This window comes from Panulirus ornatus, chromosome 47 (genome assembly GCF_036320965.1).
Source record: "Panulirus ornatus isolate Po-2019 chromosome 47, ASM3632096v1, whole genome shotgun sequence".
NCBI classification, from domain to species: domain Eukaryota; kingdom Metazoa; phylum Arthropoda; class Malacostraca; order Decapoda; family Palinuridae; genus Panulirus; species Panulirus ornatus.
Window position 1 is genome coordinate 18,217,047 of NC_092270.1, and position 22,338 is coordinate 18,239,384.

A 22,338-nucleotide genomic window follows, 5' to 3' on the forward strand; every position below is an offset into this window, starting at 1 on the left:
TGTGCTCTTGAAACATCTCCGTTTCTGTATGAAAGAATTTATTTACCAAGAAGGTATCCATTTTGTCCTGAAGCCCTTTTTTCAACCCCTGCACCTTCTGCCTAACCTCCTCCTGCTTTCTCTTAAACATCCACCAATCATTTGCAATCCTTTCATGTAAGTACTATACTAATGCCTCTCTTTTCTCTTTCACTAGAAACTTTACTTCTTCATCCCACCACTCACTACCCTTTCTTATCTTGATATTATCATTTTCATCATAATCATTATTGTCATTATTATTTCCTTTTTAAGAAACTTTTAGTTTGGGTCAACTGTTACACTTTCTCCAGATGACAAAGCTATAATATAATGAGTTTTACGAGGAGGATATTGTGATGCCATCTTCCCAATAAAGTGAGCAGACTGTAAAAGATCCAAGGCCTTTAACACATCCCATTCAAACTACAATGAGGAAGTTACAGGTTTCCTAAAGAAAAACAAACTAAGCACAGGGATAGAAACACTAAAGACTCCTTCAAAACACTGTTACATGAAGTACAAGTGTTGCTGGCTGTGTTACTGCCTTTAAAATGACTTTCAAAACTAAAAACATGCTGATTCAGGCAAATATGTATGTAGACATACATGTCTCCTTCCAATCCAAAACTCATCAAATATCTACGTCTGTCTATCTCCCGCTTCATTTATTCTTGCAATCTGTAGTAAAGTCTTTATCTTCATGTCCCTGATTCTTCTGAAAACATTCATTTTTATTCTCAATCACTGTATGAGTAATGAAGCATTACCAAGTCCTGTGGTGATGCTGTATGAGGTATGAAACAACACTAAGATCCCATTATGCTTTTGGAGAACATTTGAGACATTGCTGGGTCCAATGGTGCTGCTCAAGAAGGGATAGGGGATAGCTGTATGAAGGAGTGGCAATGATGGAGGCCCATAATGGCACTGCAAGAGGTAGGGAGTGTGGTCCAATAGACCTCTTGCAAGAGGAAGGAGTAGGTGGAGTCACAGGTGCCACTGCTGGAGTTTGTGATGTATTCCTTTCGGTGGCCAGAGATGATACTGGAGTGTTGTAGATGTCCTGATATCCACATTGGAAGTGGCTGACTGATACCAGAAGCGATTGGCTTATATGGCAAGCTGATTCAGCAAATATCACCCTAGTTTTGTGGTCAAAATCAAGGTTTTACTGTAAATGCTACATGGATATGAGCATGTGAGCTGCAGTGGTTGAATGTGCTACCAGAGTGTGCTAAGGGTATCTTCATAGTATGCATATAGATGGTATAATTTACGGACCCTAAATAAACTATGACCATGAGCAAGATGGGCTTTAAAGTAAATCATAGATTACACTGCTATACCATAACAAGTGTATTAATCAAAGCATTCTTAACTATAAATGGTGACCCCACATCATCTGATGTGCTCTTGAGGAACGATGGCCCATACCAACTGATTCATTACATTTTCCCCCATCTTTTTATATGTCCAGATGACTTAATGTACCATTGTTAGTATAGAGCGATATCTTCCATTGCTAACAAAGTAAGGGGCAGAAATCTGCTCTCCTTAGCCCCTACAATCACCATTATAAATGCACATTCACTGCCCTGCTGGTCATGTGTACATGGTGCCCCTAAGAAATATGTGCATTGTTGAATGACCTTTGGTATAAGGAGGAACACTTATCAAGTGTATCAACTGGTCAGGAAGTTGAAGAAAAAACAATATGAAAAATGTCAAGAAACAAGTGATTTAAGAAGTGATATAAGCAGGATTACATAAGAAGGAGGGAGGCTAGCACAGAGGCATCCTCACTAACCTCAAACTTGTGGAAGATATCACAAAACAGCTGCACCTAATATTCTACGTAATTCTGAAGTAGTGGAGGACTCTGTTAACAGATGATAAATGAAGAACTAAAAGAAAGAGAAAGCAAACACTTATAACCTAGTTATGGTACAATAAGTCACCTGAATACTGAAACAGAAGTGGGAGAAGTTAGATAAATTGATATCTACTGGCATTCCCTAACAGAAACAAATTGATGTCCTCCATCATGAAGGGAAGGCTTGTGACAAAATTCTCCAGGTGTTCAGTGAATTTCCACTCATCAGTTTTCAAGACTGTGACCAAAAAGAATCACTTTTCAAAACAAAATTAAACCAAATTAAGTTTCAATATTCTTAAAATGATACTGGATTTTCTATAGTTTCAAAGCTTTCAACCCCTTAACTACTCTGGACAGATATCAAAAAGAGATAGGCAACTCTTCTAAATGGGTATTTATATACTGAGTTTTGTTCTATTTCAAAGTGACAGTAGGGGTACTGGGAGGGTTAGTGATGGCTTCAGTAGTTATCAAATTGTATTCCTCTGACCCAGGTAGCCGTCTTTTCTTTCTGCCTTACCCAAATGTGGACTTCTGGCATTCTGTCCACAAACATACAATCTTACCTTGTCACACCTAACACTTGACAACACCTGACTCACACAACCCATTCTTCATAACTCTAGATTTTCCAATAATGAGTGTTATGTGCTAACCCTGCCTTTTGGCAAAACGATGGGAGCTTAGACAGAAGTAGTGGGTAAGACCTTTAGGCAGGAGCATCAGGTAGAAACATAGGCAGAAGTGGTGAACAGGAACATTAGGCAGGAGCAATAGGTAGAAGTAGTAGGTTGGAACATTAGGCAAGACATTAGATACACACATTAGGTAGAGTAGTCAGTAGAAACATTAACTGGGAGTCTCTGAAAACACTGCGTTTGAGGTGCCCTCTGCTAGTGGCCTGTTAATGGTAGGAACTAAAGGCTAAAATATGGCACAAGAGTTCACCAGTTATGGAGACTCTTTCACCATGGCCACCACCTTGAGGGAGTTCCCAAGGGGAACATGTATCAGAGATATAAAAAGTTAAATATATAGATGCTTCAAAGCCATACACCAAGCCTGGGGTGATGGTTTAGGTGGCTGTATAATAATTTCTCCCCACAGTCAGTCATCCTCCAACCATGCCAATTTTCATGACTTTTCTTGGAAGGAAAATAAGCTCATCTTAGCTAGATTTAAAGGACCAAGCAGAAGATAATCCTGAATTATTTGACAATCATGATCTACTTGCAAATCAAAAGGAGACTGATTTTATGGACACTGGATCTTTCAGCATGGAAATTTGACCAAGATGGAACAGATGTTTCTAATAAGAGTGGAGGAAGTGTTGTTAGTGCCTGCCAGACCTCAACAGCACTGTGTGACTGGTGTAGCTTGTAACAGTATAAACTTTTATAATTTTGCTCTTGCAAACAAATCACCAATGAATCACAATGATTATGACAAGAAATCCATCATATAAAACATAACAGTAATAATACTTTTGTAGTAATGAAGTAAACTTTTAGATGTTTGTAAAACGCAAGGTAATACACAACACTCTGGCCTTACTTCCTCACTTTATAGTGTATTATGCTGACACATCTACAAAATTTCTACACATATCATAGAGTGAAAGTAGTGGTTGAAATATACCTATGAACTTATTTTGTTTTTCACTTATGTGAATTTCTTTGAAATTGTAGAGGTAAATACATTTTTTAAACAACTTGAAAACTGTGAATTTTGAGGGCTGGACAGGAAACCTTAGTTAATAGTTTTGGGGTTAAAATGCCAATCTACAGAGTTATGCATACATCACTAAAAGCTTTCCAGTTCGCATAGTAGGTGGCATAATATCAAAACCAGCATTATAAAAAGAAAAAAAAAATCCTTTAAATATGTGTGTGCATGTGAATAGGTGTGTCTTTCTTTGTCTGTTGCCTGGAAGTACCTCGCAAATGAGGGAAACAGTGATCAAGTATGAAAAAAGTCACAAAACATAGAGTTACCTAAAAAAAACCCACTGATTTTATGAGATCTGAATGGACAGCATTCAGAAAATGTGAAGAGTTTAAGAGTGCAGTACAAGCTAAAAAATGGGCCAATTAAGTTAAGATTCATACCGTTAATGTTCTGTGAAGCACTACCATTACATAATATGTGTCTACCCTTGCTAAGCAAACAAATGAACTCGCTGATGAAAACATCTGCTGGACATGGTAGCAAGAGATAAGTTTACAAAATCAGTAACAGAAGAAAACAACAAAGGGCTCAAACATGTCCAAAGCTCAAAGGGAAATAACTTTTACCCAAATCATCAAAGAATATGCATATCAGCCTTCTAAATACAACATTTGTATACAATGGTATGAAATTCTCTTGGAAACTGCTCTTGGAAAGCAGGCTAACAAGAACTGCACAGGAAATACGACCAAGACAAATGGATGCCGTCACTAGTGCCCCTGGATAACACCACAATAAAACAATTTATCTGCAGCAAGTGCAGTAAGTTACAGATGTGATGCAAAATATCATCTAACTCATATGTTAATAACAGTTCTTAGCATCCAATGGAACTGTTTCTTGCTTTCTCTCGCTCTTTAATCCTTTCAGTGCTATTGGCATCAATTGACATTCATGTGGCAATGTGTGACTGGCGTAAATCGAAACGCTATTTCCAGTTACCCGTTAAATTCCATGCACATTGAGGGCTCTGATGGTTGGTCAAAGACAGCAACCCAAACAAATAAGTCATAGTAACAGGATGGAGGCCTCTGGAGCTCACCAATGACCAAGGTAGATGTTGTCAGTCTTTTCTTGCTACTTGCCGTGTCTGAGGTGCCTGCTACTCTGCCCTCACATGTGGCACCTTTATTCAGAATATGCCATCCCAGTAAAAACTGCACACCAATACCTGCATTTAGAATGTGCCAATCCAGTAAATGATATGTTTTTCATAAACTAGGGGTACTTACCTCTTGAATCACAAAAATTATATGTTCTGATAGTTTTTTGTACCTAATCATAAAACTAAAAAGCTTATTTCATTTTTGTCAAACTCAGGACTGGTCAATCTGGTAAATAATGTGTTTTTCCTAAACTATGAATGGGTGACTCTTATTTCATAAGAATGAAAGAAATATGGTTTTTCATATCTTTTTGAGTACCTATTCAAATATTAATAAAATAGTGAGTTCACATTTTTGCACACTGGGGAAGGCCGATAAAACCATTTGCGCACTGAAAGGGTTAAGGAGCAGTGGAAGAAAGGAGGAAGAATACAAGAGGACATAAAGATACTGAATGAAATATGCCCATACTGAAATGTCAAAGTCCTCTTATGCTAAGTGGGATACCTCAAAACATAAATGAAGGCCATTTACCACTGATATACAAGAGGAACTGGAGGTGCAGAGCAACTCTGTCAACCTCCACAGAAATGCATCTGAAAAGGAAAAGGCAAAAAATTACCATAATTTGGCCACTTTATCATGGAAATTCTGATCATATAGACATGTCAGTAAAAAGTATACATAAAATTAAGGCAAAATATAAGTTGCCTACATCATTTAGTTTCTGTTTTCAGGATGTGGAAAAAATAGACCATAATGAGAAAGAAAACTAATAACTGGACCATTTACCACAAGGTCTAGGATGCAACTCATCCTCCACAGTATGATACACGACAGCTAGACAATGGACGTGAGCAAATGAAATCAATATTTGTCTAGTGCTGATGCTACCTTGCTAAGGCATGAGGACCAAGTGTGAAAAAAAAAATCATTATCATCATCATCATCATACACTCCTCTCATGGGGCTCCTACAGCTTCAAGCATGAACTCCAAGCAAGGGGAAGGAAATAATGAACTTCTTTGGAGAAAACCCATGATATGACTATACTCCTTTTCATCCACTGATGATGATATAGCCTTGCTGAAGGTGACTTGTGGCCTGCAGAGTCTGATAAAACCATTTTTTGCATACTTTTGCACATTCCTGTTCCATAAGTCCCATTTATCTTCACTGGGGCTCATGCATTGCTCAGGAAGCAGGTCATGTTCACAAGATGGGACTACTGGTCATAAAGTGAAGTGAAATTATGTATGTATCTATGTGAGGAGAATGCAGGGCAACAGAGCAGTACGTGTTCAGTGTCTTCGCTGTGGTTGGTGCACTGAGGGCATGAGGGGGTGTGGAATGTGCTGAACTGATATCCGAAATCCAGTGTCCAGTTCACATACAGGAAAGAGTAACTCATATAACACTAAACAGTGGAGTATGGTTTCTGATGGGTAGTTGTTGGGAAGGCAGTTCTTTAACACTTGTTAGGTCATTTAATGCACTATGTTTTAGCACTTTTTTGGGTCATTCAGTGAGTCCATGATGTGACAGTATTGTTTGTTGATGGAGGATCTGTGAGGCGGGGTAAGCTTTTCATTTCTAATGTGGGGCTGGTATTCAGTTTTGGAATGGTTTCAGTGGAATAAGTCAAGTGCTGCTTTAAAGAATTGAGAACCGAGCATTTTAAAGTGTCATTGTATTGGGATGACTTTTGTCTTATTGTTCAGATGCTGAGTGTTTATGGTTGCTAAGCAGCCATAGACTGTCCTCAGCGCTAAGTTCTGCATGGTTTTCATCTTTGTTATACTTGTTTTTGATGTGTGGCCGACAAGTCAGGTGAGGTGTAGTTTATGGTGGAGCAGATGAATTGTTTGTTAAAGGATACTAAGGGATTCTTTTTCTTGTCCAAATCTCGTACCAGTTAGTGTTCTCAGGTCTTTTAATTTGTTTGTTGCTCGTGTTGATGTGTGTGGCGTGGAAAGTCAGTGTAATGATTGTGCCATGTGTCATACATGATGCCCAGAATAACTGGTCATTTGATGAACTGGAATGACTGGCCATCCAAGGTGAAAGGAGGGCTATGGTTACATGGTTAATCAGCTATTTGGGCTTTCGGCCTATCAGATGCAAGGATTATTAAGGCTGTCAATGTAGAGATATAACCACCACCCAAAAAATTCAATCTTAATACTCTTGTCAGGTGTTAATGATAATTCCAAGACTACTATTAGTGCCATCATATGGACCATAAGGCTGGATTCATGCCTGTTCCAACTGTATAATGTAGCGCTACATGTTTGTTGTTGCTTCTGTGGCATCAAGACACTGTGCTGTGATTATAAAATTGTTGGCATATGAAAGGACCTTCATACTGTGGTTTGCAAGAGACAATGGGAGGTCATGCAGGAAAAGATTTAACAATGTTGGAGAAAAAACTGCTTCTTTGGGAACTCCATTGTAGACTTTAAAGGTTTTATATGTGAAGCTGATTATGTGACATTCATTTTTTTTCATTCATTTCAAGCTAAAAGTTTGTTTTCTAAATTGTTTCTTACATTTTTCATATGTATATATATGTATGTGTGTGTGTGTGTGTGTATGTGCATATGTGTGTGTGTGTGTGTGTGTGTGTATATGTATATATATATGTATATTATCCCTGGGGATAGGGGTGAAAGAATACTTCCCACGTATTCCTCGCGTGTCGTAGAAAGCGACTAGAGGGGACGGGAGCGGGGGGCCGGAAATCCTCCCCTCCTTGTATTAACTTTCTAAAATGGGAAACAGAAGAAGGAGTCACGCGGGGAGTGATCATCCTCCTCGAAGGCTCAGAGTGGGGTGCCTAAATGTGTGTGGATGTAACCAAGATGTGAAAAAAGGAGAGATAGGTAGTATGTTTGAGGAAAGGAACCTGGATGTTTTGGCTCTGAGTGAAACGAAGCTCAAGGGTAAAGGGGAAGAGTGGTTTGGAAATGTCTGGGGAGTGAAGTCAGGGGTTAGTGAGAGGACAAGAGCAAGGGAAGGAGTAGCAATACTCCTGAAACAGGAGTTGTGGGAGTATGTGATAGAATGTAAGAAAGTAAATTCTCGATTAATATGGGTAAAATTGAAAGTTGATGGAGAGAGGTGGGTGATTATTGGTGCATATGCACCTGGGCATGAGAAGAAAGATCATGAGAGGCAAGTGTTTTGGGAGCAGCTAAATGAGTGTGTTAGCGGTTTTGATGCACGAGACCGGGTTATAGTGATGGGTGATTTGAATGCAAAGGTGAGTAATGTGGCAGTTGAGGGAATAATTGGTATGCATGGGGTGTTCAGTGTTGTAAATGGAAATGGTGAAGAGCTTGTAGATTTATGTGCTGAAAAAGGACTGATGATTGGGAATACCTGGTTTAAAAAGCGAGATATACATAAGTATACTTATGTAAGTAGGAGAGATGGCCAGAGAGCGTTATTGGATTACGTGTTAATTGACAGGCGTGCGAAAGAGAGACTTTTGGATGTTAATGTGCTGAGAGGTGCAACTGGAGGGATGTCTGATCATTATCTTGTGGAGGCTAAGGTGAAGATTAGTATGGGTTTTCAGAAAAGAGGAGTGAATGTTGGGGTGAAAAAGGTGGTGAGAGTAAGTGAGCTTGGGAAGGAGACCTGTGTGGGGAAGTACCAGGAGAGACTGTGTACAGAATGGAAAAAGGTGAGAACAATGGAAGTAAAGGGAGTGGGGGAGGAATGGGATGTATTTAGGGAATCAGTGATGGATTGCGCAAAAGATGCTTGTGGCATGAGAAGAGTGGGAGGTGGGCTGTTTAGAAAGGGTAGTGAGTGGTGGGATGAAGAAGTAAGAGTATTAGTGAAAGAGAAGAGAGAGGCATTTGGACGATTTTTGCAGGGAAAAAATGCAATTGAGTGGGAGAAGTATAAAAGAAAGAGACAGGAGGTCAAGAGAAAGGTGCAAGAGGTGAAAAAAAGGGCAAATGAGAGTTGGGGTGAGAGACTATCAGTAAATTTTAGGGAAAATAAAAAGATGTTCTGGAAGGAGGTAAATAGGGTGCGTAAGACAAGGGAGCAAATGGGAACTTCAGTGAAGGGCGTAAATGGGGAGGTGATAACAAGTAGCGGTGATGTGAGAAGGAGATGGAATGAGTATTTTGAAGGTTTGTTGAATGTGTCTGATGACAGAGTGGCAGATATAGGGTGTTTTGGTCGAGGTGGTGTGCAAAGTGAGAGGGTTAGGGAAAATGATTTGGTAAACAGAGAAGAGGTAGTAAAAGCTTTGCGGAAGATGAAAGCCGGCAAGGCAGCAGGTTTGGATGGTATTGCAGTGGAATTTATTAAGAAAGGGGGTGACTGTATTGTTGACTGGTTGGTAAGGTTATTTAATGTATGTATGACTCATGGTGAGGTGCCTGAGGATTGGCGGAATGCGTGCATAGTGCCATTGTACAAAGGCAAAGGGGATAAGAGTGAGTGCTCAAATTACAGAGGTATAAGTTTGTTGAGTATTCCTGGTAAATTATATGGGAGGGTATTGATTGAGAGGGTGAATGCATGTACAGAGCATCAGATTGGGGAAGAGCAGTGTGGTTTCAGAAGTGGTAGAGGATGTGTGGATCAGGTGTTTGCTTTGAAGAATGTATGTGAGAAATACTTAGAAAAGCAAATGGATTTGTATGTAGCATTTATGGATCTGGAGAAGGCATATGATAGAGTTGATAGAGATGCTCTGTGGAAGGTATTAAGAATATATGGTGTGGGAGGCAAGTTGTTAGAAGCAGTGAAAAGTTTTTATCGAGGATGTAAGGCATGTGTACGTGTAGGAAGAGAGGAAAGTGATTGGTTCTCAGTGAATGTAGGTTTGCGGCAGGGGTGTGTGATGTCTCCATGGTTGTTTAATTTGTTTATGGATGGGGTTGTAAGGGAGGTAAATGCAAGAGTCCTGGAAAGAGGGGCAAGTATGAAGTCTGTTGGGGATGAGAGAGCTTGGGAAGTGAGTCAGTTGTTGTTCGCTGATGATACAGCGCTGGTGGCTGATTCATGTGAGAAACTGCAGAAGTTGGTGACTGAGTTTGGTAAAGTGTGTGGAAGAAGAAAGTTGAGAGTAAATGTGAATAAGAGCAAGGTTATTAGGTACAGTAGGGGTGAGGGTCAAGTCAATTGGGAGGTGAGTTTGAATGGAGAAAAACTGGAGGAAGTGATGTGTTTTAGATATCTGGGAGTGGATCTGTCAGCGGATGGAACCATGGAAGCGGAAGTGGATCATAGGGTGGGGGAGGGGGCGAAAATTTTGGGAGCCTTGAAAAATGTGTGGAAGTCGAGAACACTATCTCGGAAAGCAAAAATGGGTATGTTTGAGGGAATAGTGGTTCCAACAATGTTGTATGGTTGCGAGGCGTGGGCTATGGATAGAGATGTGCGCAGGAGGATGGATGTGCTGGAAATGAGATGTTTGAGGACAATGTGTGGTGTGAGGTGGTTTGATCGAGTAAGTAACGTAAGGGTAAGAGAGATGTGTGGAAATAAAAAGAGCGTGGTTGAGAGAGCAGAAGAGGGTGTTTTGAAATGGTTTGGGCACATGGAGAGAATGAGTGAGGAGAGATTGACCAAGAGGATATATGTGTCGGAGGTGGAGGGAACGAGGAGAAGAGGGAGACCAAATTGGAGGTGGAAAGATGGAGTGAAAAAGATTTTGTGTGATCGGGGCCTGAACATGCAGGAGGGTGAAAGGAGGGCAAGAAATAGAGTGAATTGGAGTCATGTGGTATACAGGGGTTGACGTGCTGTCAGTGGATTGAAGCAAGGCATGTGAAGCGTCTGGGGTAAACCATGGAAAGCTGTGTAGGTATGTATATTTGCGTGTGTGGACGTGTGTATGTACATGTGTATGGGGGGGGGGGTTGGGCCATTTCTTTCGTCTGTTTCCTTGCGCTACCTCGCAAACGCGGGAGACAGCGACAAAGTATAAAAAAAAAAAAAAAAAAAAAAAATATGTGAAGCTTGTGGAAGAGACTATGGCTTGGCAGCCATATATGAAATTAGCCAGCCATTTCATTGTCACTGCACAGGAAGGAGTTTCGGTTAACTGAAGACATCTCAGATATGACTTGGGAGGTTTGTGTGCTGGCAGAGTGATTAGGTCTTTGGCCATGCTGTATGGATAAGTGTGGGATATTTTGCCTGATTCTGTTGTGGGTCATTTTGGTTAATAATGACAAAGTGATTTATGGTTCTAAGAGGGAGGGAAGTTGGGTGGTTTGAAGGGTTTTAGGGTCAGTACTATGTTGGCAAGTTTCTATGTGTTAGGGATTTTGCAATGTTGCCAGGAGTGGTTGAAAATGTGTGTGTTTTATGTGTACATGTGATATGTTTTCAGGACCTATTGCAAGGGAGTTTTAATAAGGTTTTATTTGCACTGCTGTGTCAGAGGAGTGTAGGGGTGAGTGAGATGTTTCTGCAAGTAAAAGAATACTTCCCACGTATTCCCTGCATGTCGTAGAAGGCAAATAAAAGGGGTGGGAATGTGGGGCTGGAAATTCTCCCTTCCAGCTTTTACTTTTCCAAAAGAAGGAACAAAGAAGGGGTCCAAGTGAGGACTTTCCCTCTAAGGCCCAGTCCTCTTTTCTTGATGCTACCTTGCAAATACAGGAAATGACAAATATGCGGTGATGCTGTTTCCTGTGGGGTGAGGTGGTACCGGGAATAGATGAAGGCAAGCAAGAATGAATATGTATATATGCATATATGTATAAGTCTGTGTATATGTATTTATATGTATATATATATATATATATATATATATATATATATATATATATATATATATATATATATATATATGTATGTATATGTATAGGAACTTCAGTGAAGGGGCTAATGGGGAGGTGATAACAAGTAGAGAATTTTGAAGGTTTGTTGAATGTGTTTGATGATAGAGTGGCAGATATAGGGTGATTTGGTCGAAGTGGTGTGCAAAGTGAAAGGGTTAGGGAGAATGATTTGGTAAACAGAGAAGAGGTAGTAAAAGCTTTGCGGAAGATGAAAGCCGGCATGGCAGCGGGTTTGGATGGTATTGCAGTGAAATTTATTAAAAAAGGGGGTAGCTGTATTGTTGACTGGTTGGTAAGGTTATTTAATGTATGTATGACTCATGGTGAGGTGCCTGAGGAATGGTGGAATGCTTACATAGTGCCATTGTACAAAGGCAAAGGGGATAAAAGTGAGTGCTCAAATTACAGAGGTATAAGTTTGTTGAGTACTCCTGGGAAATTGTATGGGAGGTTATTGATTGAGAGGGTGAAGGCATGTACAGAGCATCAGATTGGGGATGAGCAGTGTGGTTTCAGAAGTGGTAGAGGATGTGTGGATCAGGTGTTTGCTTTGAAGAATGTATGTGAGAAGTACTTAGAAAAGCAAATGGATTTGTATGTAGCATTTATGGATCTGGAGAAGGCATATGACAGAGTTGATAGAGATGCTCTGTGGAAGGTATTAAGAATATATGGTGTGGGAGGCAAGCTGTTAGAAGCAGTGAAAAGTTTATATCGAGGATGTAAGGCATGTGTACGTGTAGGAAGAGAGGAAAGTGATTGGTTCTCAGTGAATGTAGGTTTGTGGCAGGGGTGTGAGATGTCTCCATGGTTGTTTAATTTGTTTATGGATGGGGTTGTTAGGGAGGTGAATGCAAGAGTTTTGGAAAGAGGGGCAAGTATGCAGTCTGTTGTGGATGAGAGAGCTTGGGAAGTGAGTCAGTTGTTGTTCGCGGATGATACAGCGCTGGTGGCTGATTCGTGTGAGAAATGGCAGAAGCTGGTGACTGAGTTTGGTAAAGTGTGTGAAAGAAGAGAGTTGAGAGTAAATGTGAAAAAGAGCAAGGTTATTAGGTACAGTAGGGTTGAGGGTCAAGTCAACTGGGAGGTAAGTTTGAATGGAGAAAAACTAGAGGAAGTGAAGTGTTTTAGATATCTGGGAGTGGATCTGGCAGCGGATGGAACCATGGAAGTGGAAGTAACTCATAGGGTTGGGGAGCGGGCGGAAGTTCTGGGAGCGTTAAAGAATGTGTGGAAGTCGAGAACATTATCTCGGAAAGCAAAAATGGGTATGTTTGAAGGAAAAGTGGTTCCAACAATGTTATATGGTTGCAAGGCATGGGCTATAGATAAAGTTGTGCAGAGGAGGGTGGATGTGCTGGAAATGAGATGTTTGAGGACAATATGTGGTGTGAGGTGGTTTGATCGAGTAAGTAATAATAGGGTATGAGAAATGTGTGGTAATAAAGAGAGTGTGGTTGAGAGAGCAGAAGAGGGTGCTTAGAAATGGTTTGGTCACATGGAGAGAATGAGTGAGGAAAGATTGACCAGGAGGATATATGTGTCAGAGGTGGAGGGAACAAGGAGAAGTGGGAGACCAAATTGGAGGTGGAAAGATGGAGTGAAAAAGATTTTGAGTGATTGGGGCCTGAACATGCAGGAGGGTGAAAGGTGTGCAAGGAATAGAGTGAATTGGAACGATGTGGTATACCGGTGTAGACGTGCTGTAAATGGATTGAACCAGGGCATGTGAAGCATCTGGGGTAAACCATGGAAAGTTCTGTGGGGCCTGGATGTGGAAAGGGAGCTGTGGTTTAAGTGCATTATTACATGGCAGCTAGAGACTGAGTGTGAATGAATGTGGCCTTTGTTGTCTTTTCCTAGCGTTACCAGGTGCACATGAGGGGGAGGGGGTTGTTATTTCATGTGTGGCAAGGTGACGATGGGAATGAATAAAGGCACACAGTATGAATTATGTACATGTGTATATATGTATATGTCTGTGTGTGTATATATATATATATATATGTATACGTTGAGATGTACAGGTATGTATATTTGCATGTGTAGACATGTATGTATATACATGTGTATGTGGGTGGGTTGGGCCATTCTTTTGTCCATTTCCCTGCGCTACCTCGCTAACGCGGGAGACAGCGACAAAACAAAATAAATATAAATAATGTTTTGGAAGTAAAGTCAGGGATTAGTGAGAGGACAAGAGCAAGGGAAGGAGTAGCACTACTCCTGAAACAGGAGTGATGGGAGTGAAAGTGGATGGAGAGAGATGGGTGATTATTGGTGCATATGCACCTGGGCATGAGAAGAAAGATCATGAGAGACAAGTGTTTTGGGAGCAGCTGAGTGAGTGTGTTAGTAGTTTTGATGCACGAGACTGGGTTAGAGTGATGGGTGATTTGAATGCAAAGGTGAGTAATGTGGCAGTTGAGGGAATAATTGGCATACATGGGGTGTCCAGTGTTGTAAATGGAAATGGAGAAGAGCTTGTAGATTTATGTGCTGAAAAAGGACCGGTGATTTGGAATACCTGGTTTAAAAAGAGAGACATACATAAGCATACGTATGTAAGTAGGAGAGATGGCCAGAGAGCGTTATTGGATTACGTGTTAATCGATAGGCACGCAAAAGAGAGACTTTTGGATGTTAATGTGCAGAGGGGTGCAACTGGAGGGATGTCTGATCATTATCTTGTGGAGGCAAAGGTGAAGAATTGTAGAGGTTTTCAGAAAAGAAGAGAGAATGTTGGGGTGAAAAGAGTGGTGAGAGTAAGTGAGCTTGGGAAGGAGACTTGTGTGAGGAAGTACCAGAAGAGACTGAGTACAGAAAGGAAAAAGGTGAGAACAAAGGACATACGGGGAGTGGGGGAGGAATGGGATGTACTTAGGGAAGCAGTGATGGATTGCGCAAAAGATGCTTGTGGCATGAGAAGCATGGGAAATGGGCAGATTAGAAAGGGTAGTGAGTGGTGGGATGAAGTAAGATTATTAGTGAAGGAGAAGAGAGAGGCATTTGGATGATTTTTGCAGGGAAATAATGCAAATAACTGGGAGATGTATAAAAGAAAAAGGCAGGAGGTGAAGAGAAAGGTGCAAGAGGTGAAAAAGAGGGCAAATGAGAGCTGGGTGAGAGAGTATCATTAAATTTTAGGGAGAATAAAAAGATGTTTTGGAAGGAGGTAAATAAAGTGCGTAAGACAAGGGAACAAATGGGAACTTCAGTGAAGGGGGCTAATGGGGAGGTGATAACAAGTAATGGTGATGTGAGAAGGTGATGGAGTGAGTATTTTGAAGGTTTGATGAATGTGTTTGATGATAGAGTGGCAGATATAGGGTGTTTTGGTCGAGGTGGTGTGCAAAGTGAGAGGGTTAGGGAAAATGATTTGGTAAACAGAGAAGAGGCAGTGAAATCTTTGCATAAGATGAATGCCGGCAAGGCGGTGGGTTTGGATGGTATTGCAGTGGAATTTATTAAAATAGGGGGTGACTGTATTGTTGACTGGTTGGTAAGGTTATTTAATGTATGTATGACTCATGGTGAGGTGCCGGATGATTGGCGGAATGCTTGCATATTGCCATTGTACAAAGGCATAGGGGTTAAAAGTGAGTGCTCAAATTACAGAGGTATAAGTTTGTTGAGTATTCCTGGGAAGTTATATGGGAGGTTATTGATTGAGAGGGTGAAGGCATGTACAGAGCATCAGATTGGGGATGAGCAGTGTGGTTTCAGAAGTGGTAGAGGATGCGTGGATCAGGTGTTTGCTCTGAAGAATGTATGTGAGAAATACTTAGAAAAGCAAATGGATTTGTATGTAGCATTTATGGATCTGGAGAAGGCATATGATAGAGTTACTCTATGGAAGGTATTAAGAATATATGGTGTGGGAGGCAAGGTGTTAGAAGCAGTGAAAAGTTTTTATCGGGGATGTAAGGCATGTGTACGTGTAGGAAGAGAGGAAAGTGATTGGTTCTCAGTGAATGTTGGGTTGCGGCAGTGGTGTGTAATGTCTCCATGGTTGTTTAATTTGTTCAAGGATGGGGTTGTTAGGGAGGTAAATGCAAGAGTTTTAGACAGAGGGCCAAGTATGCAGTCTGTTGTGGATGAGAGAGCTTGGGAAGTGAGTCAGGTGTTGTTCACTGATGATACAGCGCTGGTGGCTGATTCATGTGAGAAACTGCAGAAGCTGGTGACTGAGTTTGGTAAAGTGTGTGAAAGAAGAAAGTTGAGAGTAAATGTGAATAAGAGCAAGGTTATTGGGTACAGTAGGGTTCAGGGTCAAGTCAATTGGGAGGTAGGAGGAAGTGAAGTGTTTTAGATATCTAGGAGTGGATTTGGCAGCAGATGGAACCATGGAAGCGGAAGTGAATCATAGGGTAGGGGAGGGGGCAAAAATTCTGGGAGCCTTGAAGAATGTTTGGAAGTCGAGAACATTTTCTTGGAAAGCAAAAATGGGTATGTTTGAAGGAATAGTGGCTCCAACAATGTTGTATGGCTGCAAGGCGTGGGCTATGGATAGAGTGGTGCGCAGGAGGGTGGATGTGTTGGAAATGAGGTGTTTGAGGACAATATGTGGTGTGAGGTGGTTTGATTGAGTAAGTAATGTAAGGGTAAGAGAGATGTGTGGAAATAAAAAGAGTGTGGTTGAGAGAGCAGAAGAGGGTGTTTTGAAATGGTTTGGTCACATGGAGAGAATGAGTGAGGAAAGATTGACAAAGAGGATATATGTGTCAGAGGTGGAGGGAACGAGGAGAAGTGGGAGACCAAATTGGAGGTGGAAAGATGGAGTGAAAAAGATTTTGATTGATCGGGGCCTGAACATGCAGGAGGGTGAAAGGCGTGCAAGGAATAGAGTGAATTGGAATGATGTGGTATACCGGGGTCGACGTGCTGTCAATGGATTGAACCAGGGCATGTGAAGCATCTGGGGTAAACCATGGAAAGTTCTGTGGGGCCTGGATGTGGAAAGGGAGCAGGTGGTTTCGGTGCATTATTACATGACAGCTAGAGACTGAGTGTGAACGAATGGGGCCTTTGTTGTCTTTTCCTAGCGCTACCTCGCACACATGAGGGGGGAGGGGGTTGTTATTCCATGTGTGGTGAGGTGGCGGTGGGAATAAATAAAGGCAGACAGTATGAATTATGTACATGTGTATATATGTATATGTCTGTGTGTGTATATATATGTGTACATTGAGATGTATAGGTATGTATACTTGCATGTGTGGATGTGTATGTATATACATGTGTATGTGGGTGGGTTGGGCCATTCTTTCGTCTGTTTCCTTGTGCTACCTTACTAACGCGGGAGACAGCGACAAAGCAAAATAATATATATATATATATATATATATATATATATATATATATATATATATATATATATATATATATATATATATATATATTTTCTTTCTTCTTTTTCTTTCAAACTATTCGCCATTTCCCGCGTTAGCGAGGTAGCGTTAAGAACAGAGGACTGGGCCTTTGAGGGAATATCCTCACGTGGCCCCCTTCTCTGTTCCTTCTTTTGGAAAATAATAATAATAAAAAAAAAAAAAAACGAAAGGAGAGGATTTCCAGCCCCTCGCTCCCTCCCCTTTTAGTCGCCTTCTACAACACGCAGGGAATACGTGGGAAGTATTCTTTCACCCCTAACCCCAGGGATAAAATATATATATATATTTATTTATTTTTATTATACTTTGTCGCTGTCTCCCGCGTTTGCGAGGTAGCGCAAGGAAACAGACGAAAGAAATGGCCCAATCCCCCCCCATACACATGTATATACATACGTCCACACACGCAAATATATATATATATATATATATATATTTATATTTATTCATCTATTTATTTTGCTTTGTCGCTATCTCCCACATTAGCGAGGTAGCGCAAGGAAACAGACAAAAGAATGGCCCAATCCACCCACATACACATGTATATACATGTACGTCCACACACGCACATATACATACCTATATATTTCAACGTATAAATACAAATACATACATAGACATATACATATATACACATGTACATATTCATACATGTTGCCTTCATCCATTCCTGCCACCACCCTGCCACACATGAAATGACACCCCCTTCCCCCCCACATGCACGCGAGGTAGCACCAGGAAACGACAACAAAGGCCACATTCATTCACACTCAGTCTCTAGCTGTCATGTGTAATGCACCAAAACCATAGCCCCCTTTCCACATCCAGGCCTCACAAAACTTTCCATGGTTTACCCCAGACGCTTCACATGCCATGCTTAAATCCACTGACAGCACGTCAACCCCAGTATACCACATTGTTCCAATTCACTCTATTCCTTGCATGCCTTTCACCATCCTGTATGTTCAAGCCCCGCTCGCTCAAAATCTTTTTCACTCCATCCCTCCACCTCCAATTTGGTCTCCCACTTCTCCTTGTTCCCTCCACCTCCAATTTGGTCTCCCGCTTCTCCTCGTTCCCTCCACCTCTGACACATATATCCTCTTGGTCAATCTTTCCTCACTCATTCTCTCCATAAGACCAAACCATTTCAATACACCCTCTTCTGCTCTCTCAACCACACTTGTTTTATTACCACACATCTCTCTTACCCTTTCATTACTTACTTGATCAAACCACCTCACACCACATATTGTCCCCAAATATCTCATTTCCAACACATCCACCCTCCTCCACACAATTCTATCTATTGCCCATGCCTCACAACCATTTAACATTGTCGGAACCACTATTCCTTCAAACATACCCATTTTTGCTCTCTGAGATAATGTTCTCACCTTCTACACATTCTACAACGCTCCCAAAACCTTTGCCCCCTCCCCCACCCCGTAACTCACTTCTGCTTCCATGGTTCCATCCGCTGCCAAATCCACCCCCAGGTATCTAAAACACTTACTTCCTCCAGTTTTTCTCCATTCAAACTTACCTCCCAATTGACTTGTCCCTCAGCCCTACTGAGCCATATAACCTTGCACTTATTCACATTTACTCTTAGCTTTCTTCTTTCAAATGCTTTACCAAACTTAGTCACCAACTTCTGCAGTTTCTCACACAAATCAGCCACCAACACTATATATCATCAGCGAACAACAACCGACTCACTTCCCACTTCTCATCTCTGGACACTTGGTGACAGGCTATGAAGATTTAAAAGATCTTTAATTCTATGCTGCTGTCCCACCACTGCCCATGATGGTGATGATTAATCAGTCAGCCTGTCTGTCTCACCAAGGGATAGCACTGCAAGTAAGAACAACAGACTGCATACTTGCCCCTCTCTCCAAGACTCTTGCATTCACTTCCCTACCAACCCCATCCATAAACAAATTAAACAACCATGGAGACATCATGCACCCCTGCCACAAACCAACATTCACTGGGAACCAATCACTTTCCCCTCTTCCTACTTGTACACATCCCATACATCCTTGACAAAAACTTTTCACTGCGTCTAGCAACTTAACTCCCAAACCATATACTCTTAATACCTTCCACAGAGCATCTTTATCAAACCCATCATATGCCTTCTCAAGATCCATAAATGCTACATACAAATCCATCTGTTTTTCTATGTATTTCTCACATAAATTCTTAAAGCAAACCTGATCCACACATCCTCTACCACTTCTGAAACCACACTGCGCTTCACCAATCTGATGTTCTGTACATGCATTTACTCCCTCAATGAATATCCTCCCATATAATTTCCCAGGAATTCTCAACAAACTTATACCTATGTAATTTGAACACTTACCTTCATACCCTTTGCCTTTATACAATTGCACTATGCATGCAATCCACAAATCCTCAGGCACTTCACCATGAACCATACATACATTGAATATCCTTACCAGCCAGTCAACAACACAATCACCCCTTTTTTCACAAATTCCACTGAAATACCATCCAAACCTGCCACCTTGGCAGCTTTCATTCTATTATGCTTAACTGCTGTCTCCTGCATTAGCGAGGTAGCGCAAGGAAACAGACGACAAATGGCCTAACCCACTCACATACACATGTACGTACATAAACACCCACACATGCACATATACATACATATACATACGCAAACATATACATATATACACATGTACATATCCATATATCATATGGGAGGGTATTGATTGAGAGGGTGAAGGCATGTACAGAGCATCAGATTGGGGAAGAGCAGTGTGGTTTCAGAAGTGGTAGAGGATGTGTGGATCAGGTGTTTGCTTTGAAGAATGTATGTGAGAAATACTTAGAAAAGCAAATGGATTTGTATGTAGCATTTATGGATCTGGAGAAGGCATATGATAGAGTTGATAGAGATGCTCTGTGGAAGGTATTAAGAATATATGGTGTGGGAGGAAAGTTGTTAGAAGCAGTGAAAAGTTTTTATCGAGGATGTAAGGCACGTGTACGTGTAGGAAGAGAGGAAAGTGATTGGTTCTCAGTGAATGTACGTTTGCGGCAGGGGTGTGTGATGTCTCCATGGTTGTTTAATTTGTTTATGGATGGGGTTGTTAGGGAGGTAAATGCAAGAGTTTTGGAAAGAGGGGCAAGTATGAAGTCTGTTGGGGATGAGAGAGCTTGGGAAGTGAGTCAGTTGTTGTTCGCTGATGATACAGCGCTGGTGGCTGATTCATGTGAGAAACTGCAGAAGCTGGTGACTGAGTTTGGAAAAGTGTGTGGAAGAAGAAAGTTAAGAGTAAATGTGAATAAGAACAAGGTTATTAGGTACAGTAGGGTTGAGGGTCAAGTCAATTGGGAGGTGAGTTTGAATGGAGAAAAACTGGAGGAAGTGAAGTGTTTTAGATATCTGGGAGTGGATCTGGCAGCGGATGGAACCATGGAAGCGGAAGTGGATCATAGGGTGGGGGAGGGGGCGAAAATTCTGGGGGCCTTGAAGAATGTGTGGAAGTCGAGAACATTATCTCGGAAAGCAAAAATGGGTATGTTTGAAGGAATAGTGGTTCCAACAATGTTGTATGGTTGCGAGGCGTGGGCTATGGATAGAGTTGTGCGCAGGAGGATGGATGTGCTGGAAATGAGATGTTTGAGGACAATGTGTGGTGTGAGGTGGTTTGATCGAGTGAGTAACGTAAGGGTAAGAGAGATGTGTGGAAATAAAAAGAGCGTGGTTGAGAGAGCAGAAGAGGGTGTTTTGAAGTGGTTTGGGCACATGGAGAGGATGAGTGAGGAAAGATTGACCAAGAGGATATATGTGTCGGAGGTGGAGGGAACAAGGAGAAGAGGGAGACCAAATTGGAGGTGGAAAGATGGAGTGAAAAAGATTTTGTGTGATCGGGGCCTGAGCATGCAGGAGGGTGAAAGGAGGGCAAGGAATAGAGTGAATTGGAGCGATGTGGTATACCGGGGTTGACGTGCTGTCAGTGGATTGATGCAGGGCATGTGAAGCGTCTGGGGTAAACCATGGAAAGCTGTGTAGGTATGTATATTTGCGTGTGTGGATGTATGTATATACATGTGTATGGGGGGGGGGTTGGGCCATTTCTTTCGTCTGTTTCCTTGCGCTACCTCGCAAACGCGGGAGACAGCGACAAAGTATAATAAAAAAAAAAATAACATATCCATATTTGCTGCCTTCATCCATTTCCATCACCACCCCACCACACATGAAATAGCTATCCCCCCTCCTACGAGGAAGGGCCAGGAACAGACAAAAAAGGCCACATTCATTCACACTCAGTCTCTAGCTGTCATGTGTGATGCACCAAAACTACAGCTCCTTTTCCACATCCAGGCCCCACAGACTTCTCCATGGTTTACCCCAGATGCTTCACATGCCCTGGTTCAATCCAATGACAGGAAGTTGACCTCGGTGTACCACATCATTCCAATCCACTCTATTCCTAGCACGTCTTTCACCCTCCTGTATGTTCAGGCCCAGATCACTCATATTCTTTTTCACTCCATCCTTCCACCTCCAATTTAGTCTTCCACTTCTCTTTCCCTCCACCTCTGACACATATATCCTCTTTGTCAATCTTTTCTCACTCATTCTCTCCATGTGTCCAAACCATATCAACACACCCTCTTCTACTCTCTCAACTACACTCTACCTTTAGTAAACAATATAAATAAATGTCAGTAAGGCATCTCATCTCTGGACACTTGGTGACAGGCTATGAAGATTTAAAAGATCTTTAATTCTGTGCTGCTGACCCACCACTGCCCATGATGGTGATGATTAATCAGTCAGCCTGTCTGTCTCACCGAGGGATAGCACTGCAAGTAAGAACAACAACCTTACACAATTTCCTCCCAGACATTTTCTTTCATCTCAACTAGGAATATATGTCACATAAAGTTATGATAATCTAATACCAATAGCTTTGTGTCATGATTTGCGAGTAGTTGTTTTAATGATCAGAGTAGATAGTTAATGAAGTGGAGAAAACATTGGATCAGAAAAATATATATCCAGTAAATCCCAAAGACCTATGGTAAGTCTTTTGCATTAATGTGCACACAGTGTCAGCAGAGAGTTTAATAGACAGTTCTTCAAAGTGATGTCACCACTTCAGTGCAGACTTGTAGCGGGAAACATATGAACATTCATAATCACATTTCTAAAATGAATGAACATAATCATACTTTAATTATATCATATCATAATGTAATAACAAATAATCTAAAAGGTGCATATACACATACACAATGAAACACATCACTACCACCATCAGCAAATGCTTCTCAATCGTATAGTTGCCAGATGCCATCATCAGGACAAATGATTCTGAAAACTGACAATACTTAGTTTAGTTGAC

The 22,338-nt window shown here is 41.3% G+C and overlaps 1 protein-coding gene across 5 annotated transcripts in view; it reads right to left on the bottom strand.

Annotated features, from left to right (window-relative positions):
- The window catches only part of Nt5b (5' nucleotidase B), a 292,848-nt gene that overhangs the window by 22,616 nt on the left and 247,894 nt on the right, over positions 1 to 22,338 (bottom strand). The window contains exon 11 of one of the 5 annotated variants that reach the window (XR_011716199.1): positions 5,266 to 5,327. The exons of the other annotated variants lie outside the window; for them this stretch is intronic. The gene's annotated coding sequence lies outside the window, so the exon portion shown is untranslated. The remainder of the gene's footprint in view (positions 1 to 5,265; positions 5,328 to 22,338) is intronic. 5 annotated transcript variants of the gene reach the window in all.